The sequence below is a fragment of the Lacerta agilis genome, chromosome 3 (genome assembly GCF_009819535.1).
Source record: "Lacerta agilis isolate rLacAgi1 chromosome 3, rLacAgi1.pri, whole genome shotgun sequence".
Lineage (NCBI taxonomy): Eukaryota > Metazoa > Chordata > Lepidosauria > Squamata > Lacertidae > Lacerta > Lacerta agilis.
The window spans coordinates 55,949,506-55,977,209 of record NC_046314.1 but is presented as its reverse complement, the minus strand read 5'-3'; the positions used below and the strand labels follow the sequence as shown (position 1 = coordinate 55,977,209).

The following is a 27,704-nucleotide window of genomic DNA, read 5'->3' as shown; positions in this document are numbered from 1 at the left end:
AGACAGCTGCACGCAAACTCCAGATAAAGTAAAACGGAGGGTTAGATCCACAGCAAGGCTGCAACCTTATACACACTTACTTGGGAGTAAGCCTCGCTGAATTTAATGAGCCTTTTATGAGAATACATTGATAGGATTTTGTTGTAAGTTAATCAGCTACATTTATGTCCCATTGTTTTCAATGTGGCAGCGTAATTAATTTGCCCTACTGGCTTCAACAGGACCCAAGTTCAACTAAGTCTGGTCCAGTTCAGAGAAAATACAAAGAAAGCAAAGGAGTTGCCACCACTAGAAGACAAACAATTCCCATCAGGCCCAGCTGATAAGCCCAGTGATAAGGGATGATGATAGATGTAGTTCAGCTACTTTTGGAGGGCCCTAGGAGGAGTAATATACCATAATAATGACGTAGGTTCCCAATATACAGCAATGAATATAAATAATGAATATTCTCTTACAACAAATTGCTTCCGTTACTTACACACACACACACACACACACACACACATCTATATTGCAACCAGAAAAGAGACCTGAAATCTGGTTAAGTAATCTCGAGTCTTGAGTCTGAGCTTCTTTAATTCTTTACTTGAGTTGCATACATGAAAATTGCAATGAGCTATCTGACCAGCTACACTGATATCCTGTCTCTACAGCTGAGCAGAAGAAAAGCTCTGGGAAAATGGAACACAGTTGTACATTAACTAGATTACATGCCATCTGACATCTGTTTTACCATTTAAGGCCAAATTATGCAAACTGGATTTTCCTCCTTTCTCTGGTCTCTTGCCTGATGTGCCCCCTATGCTGTTGGAATCAGAGGTACTTGACTTCTCAGGTAAATCGGCCTTGTGAGAAGGCTCAGTTCCACTCAGAATCCACTGACTGCTAGTCTCAGGTTCAATGCCTTGAAACCTGCTGGTGCTAGAGTGGCTGGCTTAGGGTTAGAGCTGGCCTCGGTCCCAGCAGTTAGGCTCCTTATACAGTATGAGTTCCATTTCTGCATGATTACTTATTACTTGGGACATGGGTGGTGCTATGGGTTAAACCACAGAGCCTAGGGCTTGCCAATCAGAAGGTCGGTGGTTCAAATCCCCGTAGCGGGGTGAGCTCCCATTGCTCCGTCCCTGCTCCTGCCCACCTAGCAGTTCGAAAGCATGTCAAAGTGCAAGTAGATAAATAGGTACCGTTCCAGCAGGAAGGTAAACAGCATTTCCGTGCACTGCTCTGATTTGCCAGAAGCAGTTTAGTCATGCTGGCCACATGACCTGGAAGCTGCATGCCGGCTCCCTCGGCCAATAAAGCGAGATGAGAGGCGCAACCCCAGAGTCATCTGCGACTAGACCTAATGGTCAGGGGTCCCTTTACCTTTACCTTTAACTTTTACTTATTACTTACAACACGTATAAGTGTGCCATGGAGGCCAAGAGTATAACCCACATGATGCCCTCCAATTATTTTATTTTTGTAAAGTCCTTTTTGTTATTTCATTTTATAATGCATATAAAATAAAGAGAACAATTGTAACAACAGACAAAAAAATTAAAAGGTGAAAAACACAAACTATAAAATAGTCATGCAGAATGAGTAGGTGCACCTGAGTTAAAATAACAAAGTCCAAGTAAAGGCTATCAACTTTATCAGACAGATCATCAAGAATAGTTCCAGATTTGACAGGCTCATCTTGAAAATGACAGTTCAGATGTAAATGCCACAAAGGAATGCCAAATCATATAAAAGTTGTCTGGAGGTTCCAGTCCTTGTCGAAACCTCAAATTACGCATGATTTTCTCCATTATAGCTATATTCTAGAGTGAGCGGTACCATTGCAAGATTTGGGGCTGTTTTCCATTGAGTTGCAATTACTATTTGTGCTGCCAAGATCATAAGATATAAGACCAAATTTTTTGGCAATGTATTTACATTGGTATCATGAAAAATATTCAGTAAGTTTAATTTAGGACAACAAACTATATTTATTCAGTAATATTGATCATTTATGTCAAAATTAAATTACAAAAATCTTGCCCAAACTGACATTCCCACCATAAATGATAATATGTATCGACTTTATTGCAACCCCTCCAACAATTAGGTGATAAAGAAGAAAACATTTTTTACCTTTGCGAAGGAGCGCAATACCATCTGTGTAATAATGTTAAGCAGTTTTCCCTAAGAAAACGGGAAACAGATTGTGAGGGATTCCCAAATTATATTCCAGTCCTTGGGAAGAATCTGTGCACCAATATCTAGTTCCCATAACTTTATCAGTGGTTCCACAGATCCATAAGTTACATTAAGCTGTTGGGCTCCAGCTACCATCAACCTCATCTAACATGGCCAATAGTCATGAATGATGGGAGGACATGCTGTCTGGCCACAGTAACCCGAGGACAGGATTCTATCATAAATAAAATGATTAAATCTGTTGTATTATGTTTGGTGATAATATCCTATCTAATATTACTGCAAATCATTCATTTTTAAAAGCTATATAGACCTGCTTGTTCCCAGGGTTCAAGTTGAGTTATATATCTTCTCTTCGTATAGTCTGGATGTTCCTTTGAAGAATCCTTTTGAGAAAGGTCTCCGTTATTCATATTTTGCAGCTGGAGGCCCAAGGCTGACAGATAGCAACCTACTCAAGGGCACTCAGCAAGGCCATGACTAAAATGGGATTTAGCCAATGGCTTCTCAACACGAGCAGGGGGGGAGAATAGGAAGCAAAAGGAGGGGGGATGGTATTCAATATGTTGGAGACCTCTAATACCCTTCATCAGGGAGTCTGAAATAGTATAACAAAAGATTGAACTTCTCTATCTCCTCTTTCCTCTGCTGTAGAAGGAAAGAGAGAGATAATCTAGCAAAAGATTGAACTTCTGTATTTCAAACTCCCTGATGACTTGGACTTCCCCCCCTTTGCTTCCTGCTCCTTCCTCCACCGTTGGCCTGCGGTTTCTCTTTTTGATACAATTCAGCACAGGCAGCAAGAGTTGGAACACTGAATTGTACATCAGCCTTGAAAATGGAGACACAGTACAGTCATAGCTCAGGTCCCGTACTTGGGAGTCGAACGTTCTGGCTCCCAAATGATCAAAAACCGGAAGTGAGTGTTCTGGTTTTCGAACGTTCTTTTGGAAGCTGAACATCCAACGGGGCTTCCGCATCTTCTGATTGGCTGCAGGAGCTTCCTGTTGGAAGTCGAATGGACTTCTGGAACGGATTCTGTTCGACTTCCGAGGTACGACTGTACTGTATTAAGGACTAGGGATGCAGTGCTCTGCACACTGACTTGGGAGTAAGGCCCATTCAGCTCAGTGGGAGAAAACACATAGAGTGCAGGGCTGAAAAACACATTTTGTTTTAAGTTGCTCACATCATGTAACAGTTTCCGCTGGCTCTAGCATCCTGTCATGAAACAGATAATGAATCAAGTTAAATTTGTTCCTGTTCTGGGAAGGGAGATTAAGACAACATTTTTTAACAGTAAACATCTCTTGCCCTGCAAACCATCAGATCAGAGGCTAAGCTTAAAAAAAGTAAAATATGCAACAAGAAAAGGATTTCTGCCCAGAGGAGTCTTGTGTCTGGCTAAGCATACAGCCCTAGGCTTCCTTACTTGAGAGTAAGCCACACTGAACTCAGCAGGGCTTAATTCCGAGTAGACACTATAAAACACAAATCTGTTACTTCCCCCTTTTCAAGGCACTTTTCCGAGGCAATATTTTCATTAACATAAATGTCATGTTTACAATTGTTAGTTTGGCTGATTTCACAGTTGTGAAGAGATATTGCCAAGATCTGCTCAGAATAAATGCTATGGGCCAAATTAGACATTATGCACAGCAGATGCATGCTAGTAGTACCCTGACGGCCCTTTTCAAACAGCAATGTCTGCTTCTGGAGGGAGGATTGGAGACTGGGCAAGTAGCAGCATGGGGTGCTTTGCTTAACCCTTTCCCCTGCCACTGTCTTCCTTTTCCAAATTGTGCCTTCCCCAAAGAACCTTCTGTTTTGAAATGCTATGTTTGGAAATGGAAAGTGGGGAAAGAGTCAAGCACACATGCAAACACTCTTGCCTTTTTGACCCCTAGTGCCCCTGCTGCCCAGATGTAGCTTTTCTATTTAAATAGGGCTGTTACACATGCCTATAAACCACCTTTAGTAGCAGGCAATCTCTGCTCTCATGTAAAGCTGACTCAGAAATAAACTTCATCAAAATTTGGGAAGAGTCAGCTTATGTCTGAACCAACCCAAACTCATCTCTTGTGATCCCCAAACCCAAACATAGGCACATTGGGAGGGATACTGTGAGGGCTTGGTTGTATGCAGAGCCTGCATTCATTCATTATTTTTCTCCCAGTGGTCTTTGGGATTTTACTCTCCTCGCAGCTTCAGCATAAGCATGCCAACCAGCACACTGGGAAAGGTGGATCGGGGCAGAAGAGAGGTAAGTGGTCATTGTTGAGAATAAGATTCAGCTGCAGTCTCTGTAGGTGATTTCTCTCTTCTGCATCATTTCTCTGTCATCTATCCATTATGGCAGGTGGGATGATGGCGAGTAGATGGAAGGACCAAAAGGAGGGGGAAACCTGAGGAGAATCAGCAGCTGTGGCTGTTTCGTCTTGTACTGGCATCAAGGAATTTAAAGATACAGCACCGATCTCTGCTTTACTTCTCTACTCTTAAAGCCATTGGATTGATCTGAGTCAAGCCAGTTCACAATTCAAAAGCTGGAAAAGTAGTAGCATGAACAACTTGTGCATCTTCTTTCTCCGTTTCTGTGGTAATGTCTGAAACGGGCACCACGAAACTCATCTACAGTTAAATTCATGAACCCCAGAACTCCAGTCACTTGAGGCTCACAGTAATTTAGAACTGAAAGTCTTACCTAAAACATTCTTAGTCAATACAAGGCAGTCTGGATGAAAACAAAGCATATCAGGATATTTTCTGTGTTTTGCACTTTGATGGTTACCGGTATTTTTGAAAATGTATTAAGAGTATTGTTAATGAATCTTGAAGCACCCAGTGGTGTTGTGTATTATCACTGAAGGGTTACCTGACTCTGGCCAATTTTAGTTGGTGATCATTTCTCTGAAGCCTTTGGGGTTGGGCTTGTTTCTTTGCTTGGGTCACCCAGCCCTAATGCTTCTTTGGGCACCTGCTGCAGTGCATTGCTTTTTACTAATGACATATTGTGTTTGTGGTCCATAGTGAAGTTAATATGGCACAGGGAATATGGTACATGTAAACATTCATTTCAACAGCAGAACAGCACAGAGCTCTGAAAAGAGTGAACAGATCTAGAGTGCAAGAAAAAACTTTAAAGCAACTCCTTAAAAGCTCAAATTATACTGGTATATATTAGCAAGACAGAGTCTAGCTTTGTCCTACACTCTTAACAGATAAACAACTAGACTAACATGACATAAATCTTTTAATAGTCATTGCAATTACAGCCCTTATTCAGCCGTTATGGAACATTTTATGCTTTCTAACTGTCAACTGATTGATACAGTTTTTCCATTGGGCAAAGGTTAATGCTTGCCATGTATAGATCAGCTCTATTTGTGTTGGTGATTACGACATCATAACTCATTTATTAGTTTCAATAAGTTCTAAAAAGTCAAGCCAGGTTTTCAACAAAACATCGACTGCTGGGGGGAGGTGGGGACAGCATTAACGTAGAAGCTTAACCCCCACTTCCTAAACCTCTGAATGTTATTTATCATCATCAAAGTGGTAGCATTCAAAAATGAATTAAAATTGAATACATCTGCAAACCATTTGACAAGATATATGCTGCTTCGTTACAGGCCATAACCATTCTGTTTGAACATCTGTTCTAATGGAGGAAAGAATAGAAACCAAATAAGGAACCAAACACTCTCTTGTAAAGCATTTGGCATAATCAAGATTTTTAATAGGAGATAAGACATTAATATGTGCAGCTGCAAAGGGGTTTTTTTTTTTTGCAACAATTGTCAAAGAACAATTGCCATCGTGCTTGCAGGAAATGTTTTAACATCCGCTTGTACCAAAAATTAAATCTGCCCTTTCCCTTCATGAAGGCAGGGGAGACACATTTCAATGGCTGTTTAGAATCAGAGGCCCTAAGCTGTTTATGGCCTAGCTCCTCAAAGCAGTGATCAGCCCAAAACTATTCTTGTTCATTCTTTCATGTGGTTGGGGCTGTGGCCTCCTGCCATCCAAAGGGTGAGCAAAATATGCTAAGTTCATTGTACTATTCCCTAGCCCTGCCCACTGAGACTGGTTTGAGTAAAGGCACCATAGTAAACCACTTCTGGAAGATGCAAAGCCATGGATTTTCATTGGTATCCAAAAGATAAGCTGAGGGAGAAAGCATAATAAGAATGTGTCTTTGGTGCCTTTGTGGTCCTAACTTGGTGCATACAGTCAGCGACCATTTTGTGCAGGGGTTCCATTCCCAGACCCCACACACGTCAGTAGAGCACGTGTAAGTATGCCCTGCCCTTGCTCCACCACCACAAGGTGATCACGGGTCAATTGGACACACCTAATATAGTCGCCACCTGTAATTTGTGTACAATCATACCTTGGTTGTCGAACGCCTTGGTAATTGGACATTTTGGCTCCTGATGCAAAGCCAGAAGTGAGTGTTCCGGTTTGCGAACGCTTTTTAGAACCCGAACGTCCGACGCAGCTTCTGATTGAGTGCGGGAAGCTCCTGCAGCCAATCGGAAGCCACGCCTTGGTTTTTGAACCGTTCTGGGAGTCGAACGGACTCCCGGAACGGATTAAGTTTGACAACCGAGGTACCACTGTACTTACAAAAGTGTTTCAGAATGACCTTGGAATTTGTACAGAAAAGAGTGTAAGTATTCTGGAAAATACTGTACAGGACACAGTGGTCCAACATGAGGCCTTTCTTTGGTGGCCCTCAGCAACATTTGGCAGCCCCTCCCCCCCATCCCACCAGCCCTTGTGCTGCCTTACCAAAGCTGGGTAAGCAAGGCGCTGGGCTTTGGGAAGAAGGTGTGAGGGCTCTGACAAGGTCCTAAAGTCCTCAAACCTCCTTTCCAAGGCCTAGCATTGTGAAGAAGGTGTAAGGATTCTAGGACCCTGCCAGAGCCTTACACCCCCTTCCTAAAATCCAGTGCCTCACTTACCTGGCTTTGGGGAGGCAGAATGAGGGTTCCACGTCAAAGTACTCTTGCTACCCACTTGGCATGAAAAGTTGGGCCACCCTGCTATGGGACTTTATAGGTCCTCGCTAGCATGCTTTGAAACCAAGAGGGCACCAGTATAGATTATTGCTGTTGAAATACACTCTGGCAATCCACTCCATCAGAAGGCACGGCACAGTAGGCCTACTCTGTATCAACAGAAATGACCCAGGTGTCATTGTGGGTAGTCCCATATAAAGGGCACCATAGTTATGCAGTGATTAAAGTTCTGTTACTATTGCCCTGCACTGCATGCTATACTCTATAAAACAAATACTATCCTGTGGCACATGACAGCCGTCTCTCCAAATATATTTTGGCATTTCAAAAGCTCCTTTGAATGTGAATTATTCCATTAACTCCAGTGCCCTATAGAAATATCAGGAATGAGCAAGAAACATCAAATCAGCTCCTTAACCTTTTAAGGAAATGGTGTGCTTTACATCAATGCGAAAGCAAACAGGAAAAGAAAATATACTTTCTATGTCACCCACTGTTTTTCGGGATCAGGGCCTCTGTCTTTTGCTTCTCTGGAATGTCAGTCTTGCACAACCCTTTATTAAATTGGACAGCATCTATTTTGCTGTAGGCAGTCATATGGACATGGACAGGCAATTTTTGCTTGGGAAGATGTGCAGGACAACAAGCCACCAAATCTAGTCATTAATTTGTTCAGTGGGCTTTCCATCCCACCCAGAACATATACTGTCCATCAGAGCACTGCTGTTGTCCATGCCCATTAATTGCTTCCTCATAAATAAACTGGTGAACAACCATTAACACTGGTCTTTTAGAATGCAGCAAACCAGACTTTCTTCCTGACGGGCACTGGCACCTTCTCTCAGACAGCAGTTTGTTGAACAGCAACAAATACAAATTTAAAAATCAACATTGAATTAAATCAGATTTTTAGGTGCCTAGCCTCAAAGGTATTGAGGTTACTGGGGTACAATAACAAGTTCATTCTCTGCCTGGATCTACCTGTGATGCCTCAGCACTGCACCACCAACAAGTGTGGCATAGATTGTAGAGAGGGGAATGGATTAATGGAGGTAGGCTAGCTCATATTGATGGATAGCTGCTGACTGGACAATAGACATCCCATTCTGCTGGGAGGCAGCAGAACTGTGAAACATCCAACACCAGCCTGCACACTGTAATTTTATTTAGTCCAATTCCTGCATGGTAACAGGAAATCCAGAGCTAGGACATCCCAACAGATGACTGTCTTGTGCAAGGAACACAAGAAGATTCCTTCAATTCAAACCAAAACTTCATTTGGTCAGTCCAACATTTTGCATCTTAACAGGCAGATGTTTTTGGAATGCCACAGGTAGGGCTTGAAGGTGTGTTCTTGTTCTTGTTTGTCCTTAGCACAGAGTTATCTTTAGAATCATAGAATTGCAAAGTTGGAAGGGACCCTGAGGATCATCTAGTCTAACCCTCTGCAGTGCAGGAATATGTAGCTGTCCCATATGGGGATTGAACCTGCAACCTTGACATTATCAGCATCATGCTCTAGCTAACTAGATTACCTGACTACCACTGGTGAGTAGAACTTGCCCTCAAGCTACCAGGTTCTCCATCCTTTTAAAACATGATGATGATGATAAGTTCAGTGCCTTTTGAACTCTTGTCAATTGTCTGTTCTGCAAAGAGCTCTCCTAGTTGTCATTTTCTTCTTCGTGGATCAAGACCCAAGAAATTAAGGTAATGGATAAAGTAAGCAGCTTGTCTGTGTTTTTTTTATTATTATTAAAGATTTTCTTGATTTACAAAGGTAGTGTAATGTCTCTCTCGTATTTTTTCCATGTAACATTTTTACAAATCAATTTCGTTTGTTGAGACATTAGGAAGAAAAGGAGGAAAGAGGTGAGTGGGATGGCAGTAAAATCAGCAGCAACTAGACCCCTGACAACCTTCGAAAACCTCATCCTATCGACAGAGGGACACGGCAAAGGGATGGTCTGTGTTTTTTAAGTGGCATTTATTTGAGAGGGCTGGCTTTATCTTTCAGGTTACCTTATCCTTGCCTTGAGGCTATCCAGAGAAAGTAATTAGAGTGAAGTGAACACTAATTAGCTGTTTGCTTTACTGCACCTGCCTTAAGAGAAAATAGCCTGGAAACTGCTTGTGTATTGAGTTTAACTGAGGGCTATGAAAGGCAACATGTGGTTATTTCTTGACTAAAAAGGCACTTAACTAATACTCACTGACCATTATGACTCAACATGTTTGTGGCCTCAGACCGAGTTCTAACAAACTCTGGGTCAAATTAAAGGGGGAGGGGATGAGAAAGGAGATACAGCTGCTGAAGCCCAGTAGTTTTGTTATAAATAACGGGCCAGTTTCGGCAACCAGATTTTTTGTTGTGTCATTAGTCAGCTGAGTCTGTGAAACTGAACCAGCAATTAAAGGCTTTTATGCAACTGTGGCCATATTTTCCTTTCTTATATTTTTTTGTACTCCCTTGAAACTCCATCAAAGTATTTTATTATTCTGAATGTGTTTCATTCTGCTTTTCTTCTTTTAAATTCTGTAACACAAAAACAGCTGTACTTCTTAACGTGTTTCTAAGGTCTATGTAAGGGACTGGCAGGACAATGACAAGGTGCACCAGGGGAAGGGGTGGCTGGAACCTGACTTGGAAGAAAGGGGCAGTGGTTGGTGGGGACCTGTACCAGAAAGGAGGCAAGAATCAGAGGTGGGGAAGCTTCAGAGCTGGAGGCAGGTCAGGCAAGTGAAGGGCAAGGTGCTTCCCCACCTTCTCCTGCACCACTGTCTCCCAGAGAGGAGAGAACTGAAGTGGGAAGAGCAGAGGCAGCTTCCATGCAGGCGCAGTCTCAGGCTACATGTGTGCAGCGCATCAGGGGAAGGTACAGAAACTGGTGAAGGAGGGGGTGGTCCCCAGTTTCTGCAACTGCCCCATAGAGCACAGACCTGGGAATAGCTGCCTAGACGCTGGGCTGGGAAGCACCCTTGACAGTCTGAAAGATTAAACATCCACCTTCTACCAAAGGTAGCATACTAAATAAACAAATCTATAGCCTATAGACTTTTGTGAAGCAATTTGAAATATTGTTCTACATGGTATACATATATATATATATATATATATCTGCATGGTATATCATTCATGACTAATTAAATTGCCCTGTGATCTTCAGATGAAGGGCAGTATATAAATTTAATAAATAAATAATACCAAAAACCAGTTAGGGGTGGGGAGAAGAAAAGCATGCTATTGAAAACATGGCCTAACACAGGCCAGGATTCCCCAGCATCTGCTATGCAACCTAAAGTTCTATTTCTAATGAGTCGTCATGACTGGCAGGTGTGGCTTCCATAGGTAGGGCTGGGGTGGAGCAACTAGGAACACCTTTACCTGGCGGAGACGATGGGAATGGTTTGACAAGGTGCCTGGGAACTGTACTACTTCCATTTTGGGGAGGCACCAGATGCCACAACTCTTTTCTCTCATTAACCTTACTTAAGGTTCACTTAATGTAATAAAACTCTAAAACCACCATGTTTGTTGTTGTTCAGTCGTTTAGTCGTGTCCGACTCTTCGTGACCCCATGGACCAGAGCACGCCAGGCACTCCTGTCTTCCACTGCCCCCCGCAGTTTGGTCAAACTCATACAAACAAATAAAGCAACATTACAAACACAGTGTTGCAATAAAAATGCAATAGAAGAGAAGTCTTTGACATCTGCAGAACCAACCCCCCTCCCCAAGGTATTTAGCCTTCATTTAAATATGTCCCCTTTGAAGAGTTCAACAGACAGGATGCCACCACTGAGAATGTCTTGATTCGTTTTTTTAAAAAGCTTCCAAACCATTTCTCTACTTATGGTTGTTTCTCATTGTTTTACTTCGGCTGTGTGTATTTGATATATTCTGGAATTCAAAATTTATTTACCCCAAACGTGCTTGTTAAAATGCTACAATGTAATGGATTTATTCTTTGCAAAAGTAGAAAACACACCAGCAAGCCTGAGAAATTGACATCTCTGCTTCGATGCTTTGCAGACACTTTCAGAAACGAACCTGCTCTCTGCTTGTGGCACACTCTGGTTTGTATTGAATAGAAACACAAAGAGAACTTTTAGTCACCCTGGAAAAATAGCCAAAATTAACTGCAGTGTTTTTCCAGAGCCTCTGCCAGAACTGAACAAACAAATAGCCTGGATTTAATGGGCAAGTGCTTCCAAAGAACAGATAATCAGCCTGTAGCAATCTTGCATACGCCGAAGGTGTAACATGCAAAATTTCTCTCTAATTCAACCTGCATGTGACCACACCTCCCCTCCGCAAAACTGGCTAAACTACACATGATGTTTAGTGTATGAATGGCCAGTTCGGAAGCTACATTCCGCTTCCAAAGTACAGTGTTTAGAGCGTAATAAAAGTCCTACTGAATCAGATGGATTATCCATTTAATTCAACAAACTGGAAACCAGTGGTGGATGGGGCCAAAGGCAAAAGTGGAAAGAGAAGAAAATGTGGATTATGAAGCATAACCAGAATTCGATGCTGTAGTTGATCCAGGCAAAACACACCCAAGGAAGCTGCAAAGCAAAGCAGGGCTAGTGAGCAGTTTGGCCTATGAAAAGAGGACTTTTCTGTCGGAGGGTTTGTAGCCTGGGGAAGACTCCTGAGGGGAGGCCACATTTAGCTCCCAGGCCAAAAATAGCCAGTGTGATGCTTCATAAACACCCCCAAGTAGAGCATGAAGTATGGTTGCTTCTGATGAACCTGGAGATTCCACTTAGCAATCATGGCTCAAAGGGGTTGTCAAATCCTCTTTCAATGTTATCTCCACCAGGAATTATTACCCTATTTTGTGACAGTGAATTCCACAAGTCTCCAACACAATAAGCCTCAGGCATGTTAGCCTTTTGCCATACACTAGATCAGCCTTCCTCAGACTGGTGCTGGCTAGGGCTGATGGGAGTTGTAGTCCAGAACATCTGGAGGGCACCAGGTGTGGGAAGTCCGGTGTAAGTGTTTCAACCTCTACTGCTGCTTACTTTCCTCCACTGTGAAAACTATCAGTTTGTTTGCTGCAAGATGGTATGGTGGGAAGGCTCAGGTAGCTTTATTCTTAAATACATGCTTTTTTAAAATAAAAAAACACATTCATTTCCTTTGCTTCTGCTATATTGACCTTTTATATTGCAAGAATAGATCATGAACTCTTACTGGAATGAGATATGGGAGCACATGGATATACACATGTACAGGTGCAAGCAGTACTTGCTCTCACTAACAGCATAGCTCCAACGGGAAGGCAAAATAAGTGGCTGTGAGCAGGAGAGAAATGTATTTGAGAAACAACAATAGTCACATGCTATGTATCACCTTTACCTAAATAGATATAGAGCCTACAATATATGTACCCACAGAACATTCCATACACACCCACACCACATCTATACATGGAGGGCGCATTAATTTTAATTATTATAGCTTCAGCTTGTACACAGCCATCAATTTAACAAAACTTAAAGAGTAGACAACCAGGGCTCCTAGGACAATCACCCTGTAAACTTGGCTAGAAAAGATTCCCTAGACGAAACGGGTGGAATGTTTCGTTGGTGTTTGCTCTCCTCTAAAAGGTGTGTCTTTATTTTACAAAGGAACTAGTGAGCATATTCAGCTTGTCCTGAAAAGCCTAGGTATTTTAACCAATATCACTTCTCATCATTTAGACTTTTTAAAAAAAAGAAAAGAAAAGAAAAGAAAAGAAAAGAAAAGAAAAGAAAAGAAAGAAAGAAAGATGCGGACCATTTGGATCCCTTCCAATCGGGATTCAGGCCTCATCATGGGACTGAAACTGCCTTGGTCGCGCTGGTTGATGATCTCCGGCGGGCTAGGGACAAAGGTGAGAGCTGTTTCCTGGTTCTGCTGGATCTCTCAGCGGCCTTTGACACCATCGACCATAACATCCTTCTGGACCGGCTAGAGGGGTTGGGAGCTGGGGGCACTGTTATACAGTGGTTCCGCTCTTTCCTCCTGGGCCGTGTTCAGAAAGTGGTGGTGGGGGATGAGTGTTCAGACCCCTGGGCTCTCACTTGTGGGGTGCCTCAGGGTTCTGTCCTCTCCCCCATGCTTTTTAATATCTATATGAAGCCGCTGGGAGAGATCATCAGGGGGTTTGGGTTGGGTGTTCATCAATATGCAGATGACACCCAGCTCTACCTCTCTTTTAAATCAGAACCAGTGAAGGCGGTGAAGGTCCTGTGTGAGTGCCTGGAGGCTGTTGGAGGATGGATGGCGGCTAACAGATTGAGGTTGAATCCTGACAAGACAGAAGTACTGTTTTGGGGGGACAGGAGGCGGGCGGGTGTGGGGGACTCCCTGGTCCTGAATGGGGTAACTGTGCCCCTGAAGGACCAGGTGCGCAGCCTGGGAGTCATTTTGGACTCACAGCTGTCCATGGAAGCGCAGGTTAATTCTGTGTCCAGGGCGGCTGTCTACCAGCTCCATCTGGTACGCAGGATGAGACCCTACCTGCCCGCAGACTGTCTTGTCAGAGTGGTGCATGCTCTGGTTATCTCCCGCTTGGACTACTGCAATGCGCTCTACGTGGGGCTACCTTTGAAGGTGACCCGGAAACTGCAATTAATCCAGAATGCGGCAGCTAGACTGGTGACTGGGAGTGGCCGCCGGGACCACATAACACCGGTCCTGAGAGATCTGCATTGGCTCCCAGTACGTTTCCGAGCACAATTCAAAGTGTTGGTGTTGACCTTTAAAGCCCTAAACGGCCTCGGTCCTGTATACCTGAAGGAGCATCTCCACCCCCATCATTCAGCCCGGACACTGAGATCCAGCGCCGAGGGCCTTCTGGCGGTTCCCTCACTGCGAGAAGCAAAACTACAGGGAACCAGGCAGAGGGCCTTCTCGGTAGTGGCGCCCGCCCTGTGGAACACCCTCCCGTCAGAAGTCAAGGGAATAAACAACTACCTGACATTCAGAAAACACCTAAAGGCAGCCCTGTTTAGGGAAGTTTTTAATTTGTGACTCTGTATTGTATTTTGATATTTGTTGGAGGCCGCCCAGAGTGGCTGGGGAGACCCGGCCAGATGGGCGGGGTATAAATAATAAATTATTATTAATTATTATTATTATTAAAGTAAGTAAGTCCATTTGGCCACATTGGACTTTCTGCACAACATCCCTACTATTAAATCTCGTGGCACTGTGGTCACTGTTCCCAAGCAGTTAAACACCTCCATGTTAGGCTTAAGTCCAAGGTCACTACCTGTCTTTGGTTGATTCTATGACTCTCTGGGGGGTGGCCAGCATGGTGCATATCAGATGATGTAGATAACGCCTCCCCTCATCCCCAGGCAGCATGGGGCCAATAGCCAGGGATGATGGGAGTTGTAGTTCAACACCTCCGGACAGCATTGTGTTGGCTACCCATAGACTTATCTAGGATGATCCGTGTCTAGAATTGCCCATTCCCTTCGATTCCCTGGGTATCTCAGTGGGGAACATTTGGGCCTCCAGCCTTAGGCTATAAGTTTCCAGGCTGAAATGCTGGATTCCCAGGCAGGAATTGACCTCTTTCCGCAAGGCCTGTAAGACAGAGCTATTCCGCCTGGCCTTCAATTTGAATTAGCCTGATCTTCCATTCCCCTTTCCCTTCCCTTTTTCTATGAAGGAACCCTTCTGGGACCCCACATTTAAACTCTTCCCTGGTCTCCTTGCTGGCCCTAGCAGGACCAACTTGGCCAGTTAGCCCTGGAGATCACTTGATGTTTACTGAACTGGGTCTTTCCCCCCGCCCCGCCCCCCAAAAAATGACCCTGGATTTTCTGAATTTTATTGACATGGATGCTACATTTATGTTGTATTTTATGCTGTTTTTAAGTTGTTTTTTAAGTCATTTTTAATTAATGTTTTATATTTGTTGTTAGCCACCCTGAGCCCGGTTTTTAAATCGGGAAGGGTGGGGTATAAATAAAATTTTATTTATTATTATTATTATTATTATTATTATTATTATTATTATCTCTGTACACAACTCTAAAGTGTAGAAAAGCCAAATAGCACCATTAAAAAAGCAACTTTAAAACAGAGCTCTAAAATATGTATTTTTAAAAAAACTTGTTGAAACTTCTGGAAAAGGTAAGAACAAAACTACCTAGTATCCTGCCTCATAAAAACTGCAGCTATTCTACCTTAAGCATTTAAAGATAATATTACTATTGTTAACATTCTGCCAGAAAGAGAGATGTGCTCCACTTAGGGACCTTCTGCACAGTTTGAACATGACAAAGTGAAAAGAAATGAAATCCCCAGCAGTTCCTAAAAGAAAGTCAGGCAGCATTCACCCTGCACTTTCATGTATGGTATAATGAAGGCAATGGTTATCATAATATGTCATTCTCTTCCCAAGTTTAAATGCTTCCTACTGAGACTTTAAAAATATTTTTTACTGAGATATTTCCCATTCTTAATTCATGGTCTTGCTTACGTTTTACTTTCTGTCTCTCACATCTGGCAAGTAGAGCTGGGCAATAACTCAATATCACGATATATCACCAGTTAAACATCACGATATATGAATATATCGTGATGCCTGAAATAAGGAAGGAACTACACAGAGGCAAGTAGGACAATGTCCTAGCAACCGCTACTACTTAAGGGTCTAAAACTGATAAATGATGGTGTTATCAACCACCTCATGGTCACTTTCAGCAGCAGGCAAGCCAAAACGCATCCCAACAGGACTTTTGGTTTTGGGCTTGGTTACCAAATGGTGTTATTCAGGACATCCAAAGAACAGTGATGAGTCATAGTGAATACAAATAACCTGGGACTGCCAGACTACCAGCAGGCCTGCTAGGAGGCAGAAGCAGCAGTGGCAGAAACAGCTTGCCATGACCGCGGTACATGTCGGCCGTAGCAGTGACAACCTGAAAGGCCTTGCGGTGGTTCTAGTGACGACAGTAGCAGCAGTGGCCTGCGAGGACTCACAGCAGTGATAGGATGTGGCAGCAGTAGCAGTGGCGTGCAAAGCCTTGCGGTGGCGGCAGGAAGTGACAGCAGTGGCGGCAACTGTGAGACTTCATGGTGGCAACGGGGCTCGAGCCCCACATTGGGCAAAAGAGTCCTGCATTGTAAGGAGTTGGACTAGCTGATTCTTGTGATCCCTTCCAACTCTACAATCATAGGATTCTATGATATGACAGGCACACACCATGCACATTGTCTTAGAGAATAAGTAGTACAGTTCAGAAAAGGTTGGGTCAAATCCTATACACTGTTACTTGGAATTAATCACACTGTACAAAGTTGCTTAGTTGGAATGTGCAAAATCAGTCTGCAATAAATAAATAAATAAATCTACATAAATATTAGTACAGGATTATTCAACGAAGACAACAGTTTATCTTGATACATGCAGAATATTTATTGGTTGGGAAACTGGAATGCTTCACTGGGAAATACACAATGTTATTTAAAACAGCTTCATCAGCACTGACGCTCCTTTTTCAGAGCTCTGATTAAAATTTAATTAAATACCCACTTTGGTGATCTGATCAGTTAGTGGCTTCTTCTGTAGGAATTACTCACTGTTATTTCCCCCTGGTGTTTGTTTGAAAATCATCCTACACACGTTAATGGTTTTGAAGCGCATTGTCAATGTAATGTGAAAGGGGGTAATCAACTTTGCAGAAAATTTATATATATACAATCTGCACAATCATCTGAGAGGAGAAAGGAAAGCTGCATTCATTGTGCAAGTAGAATAGACAAACACCTATTCTGCAGCTACAGAAGAGGGGGAAACAACTGAACCGGATGTCAGCTAATGTAAGGCACATGATCTACCCACTCTGCATTTCACCACCAACAAAATAATGCAATACATTGTTATGGGATCGTGGGGAGGGGGCTGGTAATAGAAGGAAGTGCCGAACTGGTCAAACCAGTATCTTTGTCAAGTTGCCGGCCATTTAAGTACCCTCATCAGCATTTTAAAGAGTGGGGCTATGTTGCCATAAGGACAACTAAGTGTTGGTTTTCTACAGGAGGAGGAGGAATGGGCCTCTTCCCACCTCAGCTGCCTGGGTGACAGGAGATATAGGGCATGGATAGGCAAACTAAGGCCCGGAGGCTGGATCCGGCCCAATTGCCTTTTAAATCTGGCCCATAGATGGTCCATGAATCAGCGTGAATAGAATGTGTCCTTTTATTTTAAATGCATCTCTGGGTTATTTGTGGGGCATAGGAATTTGTTCATTATTATTTTTTCAAAATATAGTCCGGCCCCTCACAAGGTCTGAGGGACAGTGGACCGGCTCCCTGCTGGAAAAGTTTGCTGACCCCTGATCTAGGGGCTAGTCTGGGGGTGAGTTTTTTGTCTGGGCAGGAAGCTGAAGACAGAGTTTTGTCTTGTTCTGTGCTGGATCCAAAGTTATGGATCCTGGAAACCTAGGGGGGAAGCAAGGTATGTTGGGAGTGTTAATGCTGTGAGCCCTTGCACCCAATGCTCAGGTTGTTTATATGTGTGAATAAAAACATATCCTAAAGACATGACAGTCTCCAGTGAACTTCTTTCCAAGGAAACTGAACCCTGGGTAAGCATTGGAATCCCTGGAGTCTCTTGTCACTTCAAGACTGGTGTGCATGCAATATAATAAATGTAGCTTACCTAAAACAATACAGTTATTGTCTGGATAAGTTCCTAGGGTTACACATTCAGTGGGGTTTGAATAATCTGCTAAAGACCACTCTGTGATGGCAAATGTTCAAATGTAAATTATTTTATGGACTACCATACACCAAGCTAACCATTACTCCTCACCTGACACCAAAAGAAAGTTACTGGTGCACAACTTCCATCATTTCTGACTCTTGACACTGCCTGCTGGGGCTGCTGGGAACTGGAGTCCAACAACATCTGAAGGGCTATAGGTTTCGCATCCCTGCTTTAAACCCATAATGAATCTTAAGAGTACCCCTTGGGATCTTAAGCCTCACATTGGGCTTAAAATTTATTTAAATTTAGAATACATCAACACTGTAATATGCTCTCTCTATGTAGCCCATTACAGAGACAACAGCATGCACCAATTAGGAGAATAGTACAAACTGTCCGGAGAAAGAATGTAACAGTCTCAAGCAACAACTTGTTCTGAGCCTCCATGTCGTATGTTATGATAAGTCTGATGGATCAAAACAACAGTAACGTCATCTGATTTCCTATCGATATGGAATTAAGGTCAGAGCAACTTGTGCTTGAAATGATGTCAATAAAAGTTTGCACCACACAATTAATTCCAAGTTATAACCTAATGGGTCGGGGTGGTTTTCCAGACTAAAATGCAAAGTCAGCCATTTCAATAATACTTAATAGTTCTAATCAAGGCCAATATAATGGAACATTGTTTAGGAAAGTACTGTATATTAAAAATACTCACAAAGAGTTTTTGCTTGACAGTGCTACAGATATTAGACTATTATCTCAGGTCTGTACATCTTGTGTTCTACCACACTCAGCAGGAGCGGCGGCAGTTTCACCCACGATATACTGCTAGGTGAAGGCGCCATCATGCTCTGGCACTCAAACCAGTCCTGGGTAATGTATCTATACATCGCCCAGGCCTAGTCAGGGAGTTAACAGTATATCCCCAGTACTAAATTGTTCTTAGGGTACAGCACTACCACAAATGTTGATATTGTTGAGGAGTCTGAATTGCCTGGGCTTTCTAGCTTGTTGGATTCTGTGTCCTATTTGATGTACAGAACAACACTCTTGGAATGCCCTTCCCTGTCCTCTCCAAAGAGTTTATGTTCAGAAATAACTATGACCCACTGGTTCTCTCCATCATGTTTCAGATATGCCCATTGCATCTGTGCTCTCCCTTAAAACTCAAAATACATAATAAAGCAAAAGCAAAATAAATGATGTACCCCTGCACTTTCATTGCCTAGTTCAACACATTCTCATCCCTTAGGGTTGATTCACCCTAAACCAGATGTTCTTCATCATCTGTTGGCTATCCCCCAGAGCTCACTTAAAAAGCTGTTCTGCTACCTTGTTCATTTTAAGTGCAAACAGTCTGGTTCTATTATGGTTCAAGTGGAACCTATCTCTTTTGTACAGGTCTAGCTTGTCACAGAAGGTGCCTAACAAATCCAAATCCTGGCACCACCTTCTTACCCATGCATTGAGATCCTTCAGACCTACCTGCAAAGCTAACTCTGGTGGTCGAATGGGTAGCATCTCAGAGAAAGCTACCATGAAGCTCCTGGCTTTCAATCTCCTGCCTAGAAACCTAAATTTGCTTCCAGGTCACACAATTGCATTTGCCCACATCACTGCTGCCAATACATCATGACCACTGACTTCTCCTCAGCACTATCTGTCACATGATAACAGGTAATATCTACAACTTTCACACCATGCAAATAAAACACTGCATACTGCACACCTACAAATGCAGATATATTTTCCCCTAATGATAATTGATCACTATTAGGACCTCTGTCCCCTAGAAGAGAATCTTTGGCACAAGAGGGTATCTGTTTATCCTTTGAGGGGTGAGTCCCTTTCTAAAATGTAATTTCTCTCTTCCTTAGAGTGGTGCCCTCCTCTCCCAGGACTCATTCTCTGTGACAGCAGAAGCACCCTGATGTTTGTTGCCTCTAACATGTTCCTGAAGGTGTCACCCACCCACCCACCTCTCTGACCACCAGCTTGTCCAGGTTGGATACGTTGGTTGGAACAAACTTGCTTCCTGAGGTTCAGGAATTAATTGCACCAAGCACACACCCAAGACTTCTGTTCTGCAGGCAGATAGCCATATATGTGATATACTCAAAAATACACTGGATAGCCCCCACAACCATGCTGACTTTCTACTTGTATACTTGTTGGTTTTTTGTTATTTATTGATATTTTCCAAGTACTGGAGTGTAGGCTGGAACTGGTGACCCATGAAGTCAAGCACATCCTACTAACCATGTATTGTGGTCTGCCACATGCTTGACATACACCCCTGTTCAAATTAGGGAAGGAAGGAAGGAAGGGAGGGAGGGAGGGAGGAAGGAAGGGGAATCTGCCTGAACCAAGGAGGAAGCAGCTAAAGCACTGTACCTCAAAAACATGAGTGTAACTGGAAAACTAAACCAATTGATTGAGGAGCTCATGTCAGCTTGATGCCCTGCCATCAAGATAGCAATAGGGCCAAGAAAGTGGTAGCAATGGAAACCCATATAGCTAAAACAAGGTGCCCTCCTGGGATTGACAGATACATATATTTGTTGTTGTTTTTACTTCTGATAGAAATTGAATAAACAGTATAGGGGCAGACAGTGTTAATGCAAGGACCAGCATGGTAGGTACTGAGGATAGCTTGACTGAGAGCTGGGAAATCCCGTTTTAAATATCCACCAACAAAACATAACTGATTTAGTGAGTATTGGATGAGTCATCTGGTTCCCAAAGCCTTTGTACGATCATGAGTCTCACTGAAATCTTGAACAGTTCTTATAGTGAAGCCCTGAAGAAGATCAGTGTGTAGGATTTTGGAGATGTTAAGGAAAAAGAAAAAGAAAAGGGATACTATGTTATATAGTTTTGTTTCATTTGTGCATGAGTGGCTGACATTGCTTTTCAGTTGCTCATGTGGCCAAGGAACATTCTGGCTATACCATTTGCTCTGGGGCCTGAAAGATTTACTTCTCCGAAGAAATCCATAAGTGTGTTTTTCTTGCAGGATCCCTGGCTTCAAAAAACGAACATAAACTCCATTCCCCAGCTTCTTACTCATTAAAATGTATAAAGTTCTGTGCGCTTCCTACATTTCTTTCCAATCAAACACAAGAAAAGTTCAACCGCTCCCTAAAGAGTGACATTCATTGCATTCACATACTGTAGTTGCCAATAATTGCTGCTTTTATAAAGTGAAGTGCTGAGTGAGTGAGAAAGGGAAATCCTTCTTTAGCTTAGCTCACCATAAGCATGGCTGAAACATAAAATGACTGCTGCATGCCAGTAAATGAGAAAATAATGAATATTTGCTTTACCCCACTTGAAGATCCTGCACAAAGAAACCATCTGATCTTTGGCAAATCAGTACACACACAGGACAGCCCTTGTAGAGACAGCCACAACAGGAAGCAATTTAAATTACATAAAGCACGCTGATGTGGACACACGAATGGGTATAATTGGTTTGAATCAGGCTGGAAGTGGATGCTGTGTGGCAGCTACATTCAGAGCTGACCCAATACATTTTGCTGGCTGAGCCAAAGGACAAAATTCACCCTTTCCATGTACAGAGATCAACCGGATTGACTGTTGATTCTTACTTCAATGCATTGCAGGAGGTTGGACTAGATGGCCCTTGGGATCCCTTCCAACATTACAATTCTATGATTCTATTATTCTATGTACAGGTAACAGGACAGCATCATCTACGACACCTGAAAGCAGCAGGCTATCTTAGGTAGTGTAGACAAACAACTGTTTTCCACCTGCTCATTGCCGCCCTGCATTCACCTGCCATTTAAGATGCCCACTCACTCTGCCTATAGGGCTGGGCCTGGCAACATCAAATGTGTCACCCTTAATCCCAATTCAAATTATTCATATTGACTTGCTCCTAGACTTCTTGTCCTATCATATAAATGCTTAGGATTGGAGTTAATGCCACAAAACACATATTTTTGCATAGCCATCCAACCAACCTGATATCCTCAAGGACATAAATTAAGAGTAGAATTGCTACCTTTTCTGCTTAACCTGCTTTGTGCTTTTAGTAGCCATTTGAGAAGCAGAAATGAAGCAGGCTTAGCTTTTCATTTTCGCCGGTCAACAAGTTGACAAAGACACAGGAGCACAGCCAGTAAAAAAGTTGGTAAGTACAGATTATGCTAACAATGAAGGGGTTTAGTGCCAGTATGAATGTGTTAGGAAAGGGCAGTTGCTTGTGATGGTGTCCAGTGACACATACGTTTGGCATTGGTAACAGTGAGAAATTAATCCCATGCCACTGTGCAAAGGGTTTCATCTCACATTCAACCCCGCTGTCATCAGCCAAGACAGTGGCTTTAAGTTGAATACCGCTATATTCAAGTACAACTTGTTTACATTGAGATTCTTCACCAAGCATCAAGGGTCAGCAGTCCTCTCTGCAAATCCATCAATTTATGCCAGATTTAATTTATCTATGGGGTGGTTGCTATTTTCCTACTCATATCATTTTTAATTAATTTCTTTAAAGACGCCACAAACTTTAATTGGGAATGTTCTGGACCATATTGAAAAATTATCACACTTCTTATCATGTAATGTTATCTTTGCTAAATTAATTCTGTTATAAAACCGAGCATAATTAAAGAGCACTATTAATGTTTCACCTGCCCTATTCCTTTGCATACATCTAACGTATGTTTCAAGTTCATGCGCATAGTGAGGAGTTGTTAATGACTCTTCCACAACTGATGGCATCATCACATCTGGATTATATGACTTTCTCTCTTGCATTAAGGACAAAGGACATCCATCCCGTCACCAGACACATTATAAATCATAATGTTGTGCCAATGCTACAAACCATGACAATGGTGCCAACATCTGAGGAATGCCTACTTAATATTAGTTCTATAAACTTAGTCAAAACATCTTTCTTTATCAGAGTGCTAAATTCTCCCCTCCTTCAAGGGATCATGATGGGAGATGCAGTCCAACACCTGGAGGCCAGTTTGTTCCAACTGGTCTAAACAAAGGGTGTACTGATCAGTTCCCTGAATTTTTCCACCCAAATAGGATGCCATTCACTAAGTCCACATACCGGTAGTCAGCATTCACATGGCAGTTTATTCCAGTTTCCCAACATTTTCCTAACAATTTCTGCATTATATAAAGGCCACTTCCACAACTTTAATACTATATTGCACAAGTTTGGTGCTCATTTCTGTGTTATTTGCAGATTTTTTTTTCTAGAAGCAAGTAACATGTAAATAGCTTGCACTATAATCTCCTATATTTGTGGAAGTGGCTTTTATGTCATATGAAGGCTCAAATATAATGCAGAAATTAACAGTTAGGGAAATGTCAGAAAAACAGAATAAAGGGCTGTGTGAATGCAGTCATAATCAGTGCTGTGAGGAGGTTGCTACCTGAATGCAGCCAGACTTTTCTGGTTATCACAACAAAGGTTCCTGCACCAGGCTTGTGTATGTCTGTGCTAAGAATATTCGGTAAGTAAGTAGAATGAGGCGCCACCGCCAAATTAGGCATATTTTTCAGCCACTAGGAAAAACCAGCCAGGATATAGTACTGCTTCCCCACACGGTCATCATGAGGAGCATAGCTAGCTGGTAGAATGTATGTTCTGCAAAGAGAGGTTTTTCATGTTCAGTTCCCAGCAACTGCAGGTGGAACTGCAAAAGACTTGTGTATGGAATCCTAGACCTCCTGCCAGTCAGTGCAGGCAATACTATGCTAGATTAATCAGTGGTATGATTCAGTATAAGGAATCTTCCTTCCTATGTTTCACTGACATGAAATTCAATCTCCATCCTGCCCCCCCCCCAAAAGGGAGGGGAGTTTATTCATAATGGCACACTTACTCCCCATTAATGCACACAATCTTCTGAATGTATTGCCATGCATCCCAATGTGAGACACTATTCACACAATACAGGGTGCAAGGTTTTCCAGATTTACATTTGCATCTGAAAACATTTGTGAAGCCTTGTATGTCCTTGATGAAGGCTTTCTTCTCCATTAGCAGTGATGAGGAGAGCTTGGATAAGAGAGAAAGAGGCAAGAGGCAAAGCAAAGTGCATTTAAGCAGCAGTGTGTGAGGAAATGTGCAAGTATTGAGGAGGAAGGTGTCAGTGTGTACATCAGGGATGGGGAAACTGTGGACTTCCCACCATCCCTGACCATTAGCTGGGCTGACAAGATCTGGAGTCCAACAGCATCTGAAGAGTCACAGGCTTCCCATCGCTCGTGTATATGAAAGAGGAAAGCCTCACAGAAGAACTGCTGGTATGAAAAGATTTATTTGTGTGAAGCATTATGCATATTCATGTTCCCTCAAGACCTGAAGCTGCATGCTCATTTCAGGGCCACTCAATAAGTCCAAGATCTGCATACGGGGACAGGCAGAGTCTTAATTTGACCCAAACTTTCCACTTGTGAAGGAAGGAGTGGCCACATTTGCATGTCCACCATATGCCAGGGTTGCTGGCTTGCCATGGTCTGTTGTGAATGAGCAGCATACTGATGCTGAGTACCTGATGGCCCCTACTTCACTTCTTTCCTGGCACAAGTGGGAACAAACAAACCAAGCAAGGGCAATTAAATGTCTTGGTTTGCTGCTCCCTAACAACCCACTGTTTGTAAGCCAACTACAAACCACGTTTTAAGGCTGGCTAGTGATCCTGGCTTGTTAGGGGGAAACAAACTAGGGACCAGGGTTTGGATGTCAAGTTTACTTTGTTTCTCTCACTGATGCCAGGGAGAGGCAGAAGCGATTGGGCAGTGTGCGTCATCAGGCTGCACATACCCAATAAACCATGGGTCGGCAAACTAAGGCCCAGGGGCCAGATCTGACCCAATTGCCTTCTGAATCTGGCCCACGGGTGGTCCGGGAATCGGCGTGTGGATCAGCGTGGGGATTCTGATTGTTGGGGCTGTGCCACTCCCCCCCCCCACACACACACACCGTGGCGGCGCCTTCTCCCTCCCTCCTCCTGGCTTCTCCCCGCCCTCCCTAGAGGAAGAAGGGGGCTGGGCTTTGTTGAGCCGTGGTTGGCTGAATGCCATTTTAAGCAGCTCCTCTCCGGAGCCAGCCCTTTCGCGCTGCTCATCGTCCCGCTGCCGCCACCAGCCCCTGCCGCTCGCAAGGTCCAGGTAAGCAGCCACTGGGGCTCGTCCGGTGCTGTGGAGAAGGGAGGGGAGTGTCAGTGGGGAGGGGATTTCCCACCCACCCACCCCCCCCAAAAAAATAGTCCAGCCCCCCACAAGGTCTGAGGGACAGTGAACCGGCCCCCTGCAGAAAAAGTTTGCTGACCCCTGCAATAAACCATGATAAGCCAGCACCTCTATTTATTGTTAATGGTGAATGTGGACAGTGACTTCAGGTCGGTTTTGTTTTTTCGCTCTCCTTGCAGTGCACTTCCGTCTGAATCACACTGATGTCAACAAAAGAGCAACAAGTAAAATATGTTCCTATGCCAACACAATACAAATTACATATGATTTCTTCTCCAAATTGCTATATATCTACACTTGAGCTTTTCTCTGCATGAACACTGCTTTCTGCTCAGGACAAAAGACTAATTGTTATCCATGCACTAAATTACTCAAATTGCCTCTTAATTATACTCTAACAAGTATTTTGCTAGAAAAGAAATGTTACTGGCAACATGATGTAGACACTAAAGTGTTCCCGTTTAGAAACAAGATGAAACACTATTGCCAAATCATTCAACCATTCATACTACAATCTAATAAGAATATAGCTTCTTAGTAGACCCTTTTCAAAACTCAAAAGGCAGAAATGTTTCTCTCATGTGGTCCATTATACGCAAATAGAAATTCGGTGTGTGCTTCACTTGTATGATATCAGACAACACCAAGTTACAGAACCAAGTCCCAAAATATGGAATTTCCTTTGAAATGTAGTTTTACTGAGCAGGATAATTGCATATCTAAATACCTGGTTGCAATCCTGAACACAACCTGCAGCCATTAACTGTGACGTCAATGAGCTTTAAGCAGACACACTGTGTGCAGGATTGCAACTTATATGATTAAAGCACACTTGTTGAATGCTATATTTGGTAGTGGGAGTTGAAAGCAAAGCTGATACTACAGAAAAAGGTCCATTGAAGAATATGCACCAAATGCACAACTCTCTCATACACAACTTCTGAGAACTTCAATTTAGCCAGAATTTGTTGTCTGAGCTTTCATTTTCGGTTTTACCTGTGATCCCACTTTTCAAGTGTAGTTTACCTACTGCAGTTTAAATGGACACAAACTAACAGTTCTTCCATTCCTGAAAATTTTAAACTAGGGAAATCTCTACACTTTTTATGTACTACTGTAAAGGAGCAGATGGTCTCAATTCTATGTAATGTGACCAAGACCTTGTTAATTTTAAACATGGGCTATTTAAATTCTTCATTAACAGGTCATCTGAGCATGACACACTTCTTACAACCATCTGTCTGGTCAATTAACAATCCAGGCTGAAACCCTAACCTGATTTAAGGGAAGAACGGCATGTGTTTCTTCTCATTTCTGTCATGGGGAAAGTACACTCCCCTTGACAGTTTCCATCTGTCCCTCTCATCCCTGTAAATATTCGGCAAAGCAAGTGTGATTGTGTGCTGTGTGTGTAAACCAGAACAAAAATTTAAATATATAATACCAAGTTCCTTTTGAAGTAGACAAGAAACTACCCTTGGACGAATGCCAGCGTTTTCCCCGTCCATTTCTTGCGCCTTGAAGCTGGTAAGGAATTGTTGCTAAAGAATTTCAGAGCCAAACAAAAGAGGGTGTAGCAGCTGCACAGAGCAGCGGGAAGACTCTTAACGTGCCGTGGCCCTTTTTTGGGCAAGGGTGCCCCCAATTTAGGGAATGCTGCCTCCCCCCCCATTTTATCACTCTGTCCCCCTATCCAACTGAAATTTATTGCAACAGACACCCCCCCCCCCCAGCCCCGACAGTGCATGTTAAAATATACATATGCGAGGCGGGCGAGGAACACCGCGAAGAACAAAGAGTTGCTCCTTCTGTCAACTGGGAATCCTAAGGATCGCTGCGAATCCCGTTCGCCCTCCTACGAAGACGGTCGTGCATCTCCTTTAAGGAAAGAAATACGCCGAAAGGGTTTCGGGTCCCTCCCCCTCCGCCGCTGCCGCGAATTACCTGCAGCAAGTGCGCGGGGTCTCCGAGGGTCCGGCGGCTGCCGTGCTCTTCCCGACGGGCTCCTCCGCCTCTCGGGTACCTTCACACCAGGGGAGGCTCCGCCGCGCAAGCCAGACCGCGAGCGCGTCTCTCCATGCTCCCCGCGCGCCGCCACCGCCTCCTCCTCCTCCTCACAGGGGCTCAGGCAGACAAAGCCATGAAGGGGGCGCGGGTGTGGGAGGCGGGGGAAGAAACCGCGCAGAAGGGGTCGGGGAGGGGGGTGGGCAGAGGAGAGGGGGCATTTATTTCTGGCTTCAGCCAAAGTCCCGCCGTGGCGCGCGGACTGGCGCTAGCCGTTCCCTCTCACCTCCAGCGCTGCGTAGCCAGCCAGATGTTTCAGCCCCCGGCTCATCCGTGGGAAAAGCAGAGGTGCCCTTGGTGGGAGTTTCTGTTCTGGGGGGCGGGGACAGAGGGCCCCTCCTCGGCGGCGGCCAATGGGAGGCGTGTCTCTCTCTCTCTCTTAGGAAAGAGAGGAGGAGACAGGCAAGCTCGAAAAGTTTTCAGCTCTCCGTTGATTCAAGAGGTCGCGTGAC

The 27,704-nt window shown here is 43.5% G+C and overlaps 1 protein-coding gene across 1 annotated transcript in view; it reads right to left on the bottom strand.

The window, feature by feature from the left end:
• The window catches only part of TMEM200A (transmembrane protein 200A), a 41,477-nt gene extending 14,201 nt beyond the window's left edge, over window positions 1–27,276 (bottom strand). The window contains exon 1 of the mRNA XM_033143775.1: window positions 27,133–27,276. The gene's annotated coding sequence lies outside the window, so the exon portion shown is untranslated. The remainder of the gene's footprint in view (window positions 1–27,132) is intronic.
• Window positions 27,277–27,704: the final 428 nt, after the last annotated feature.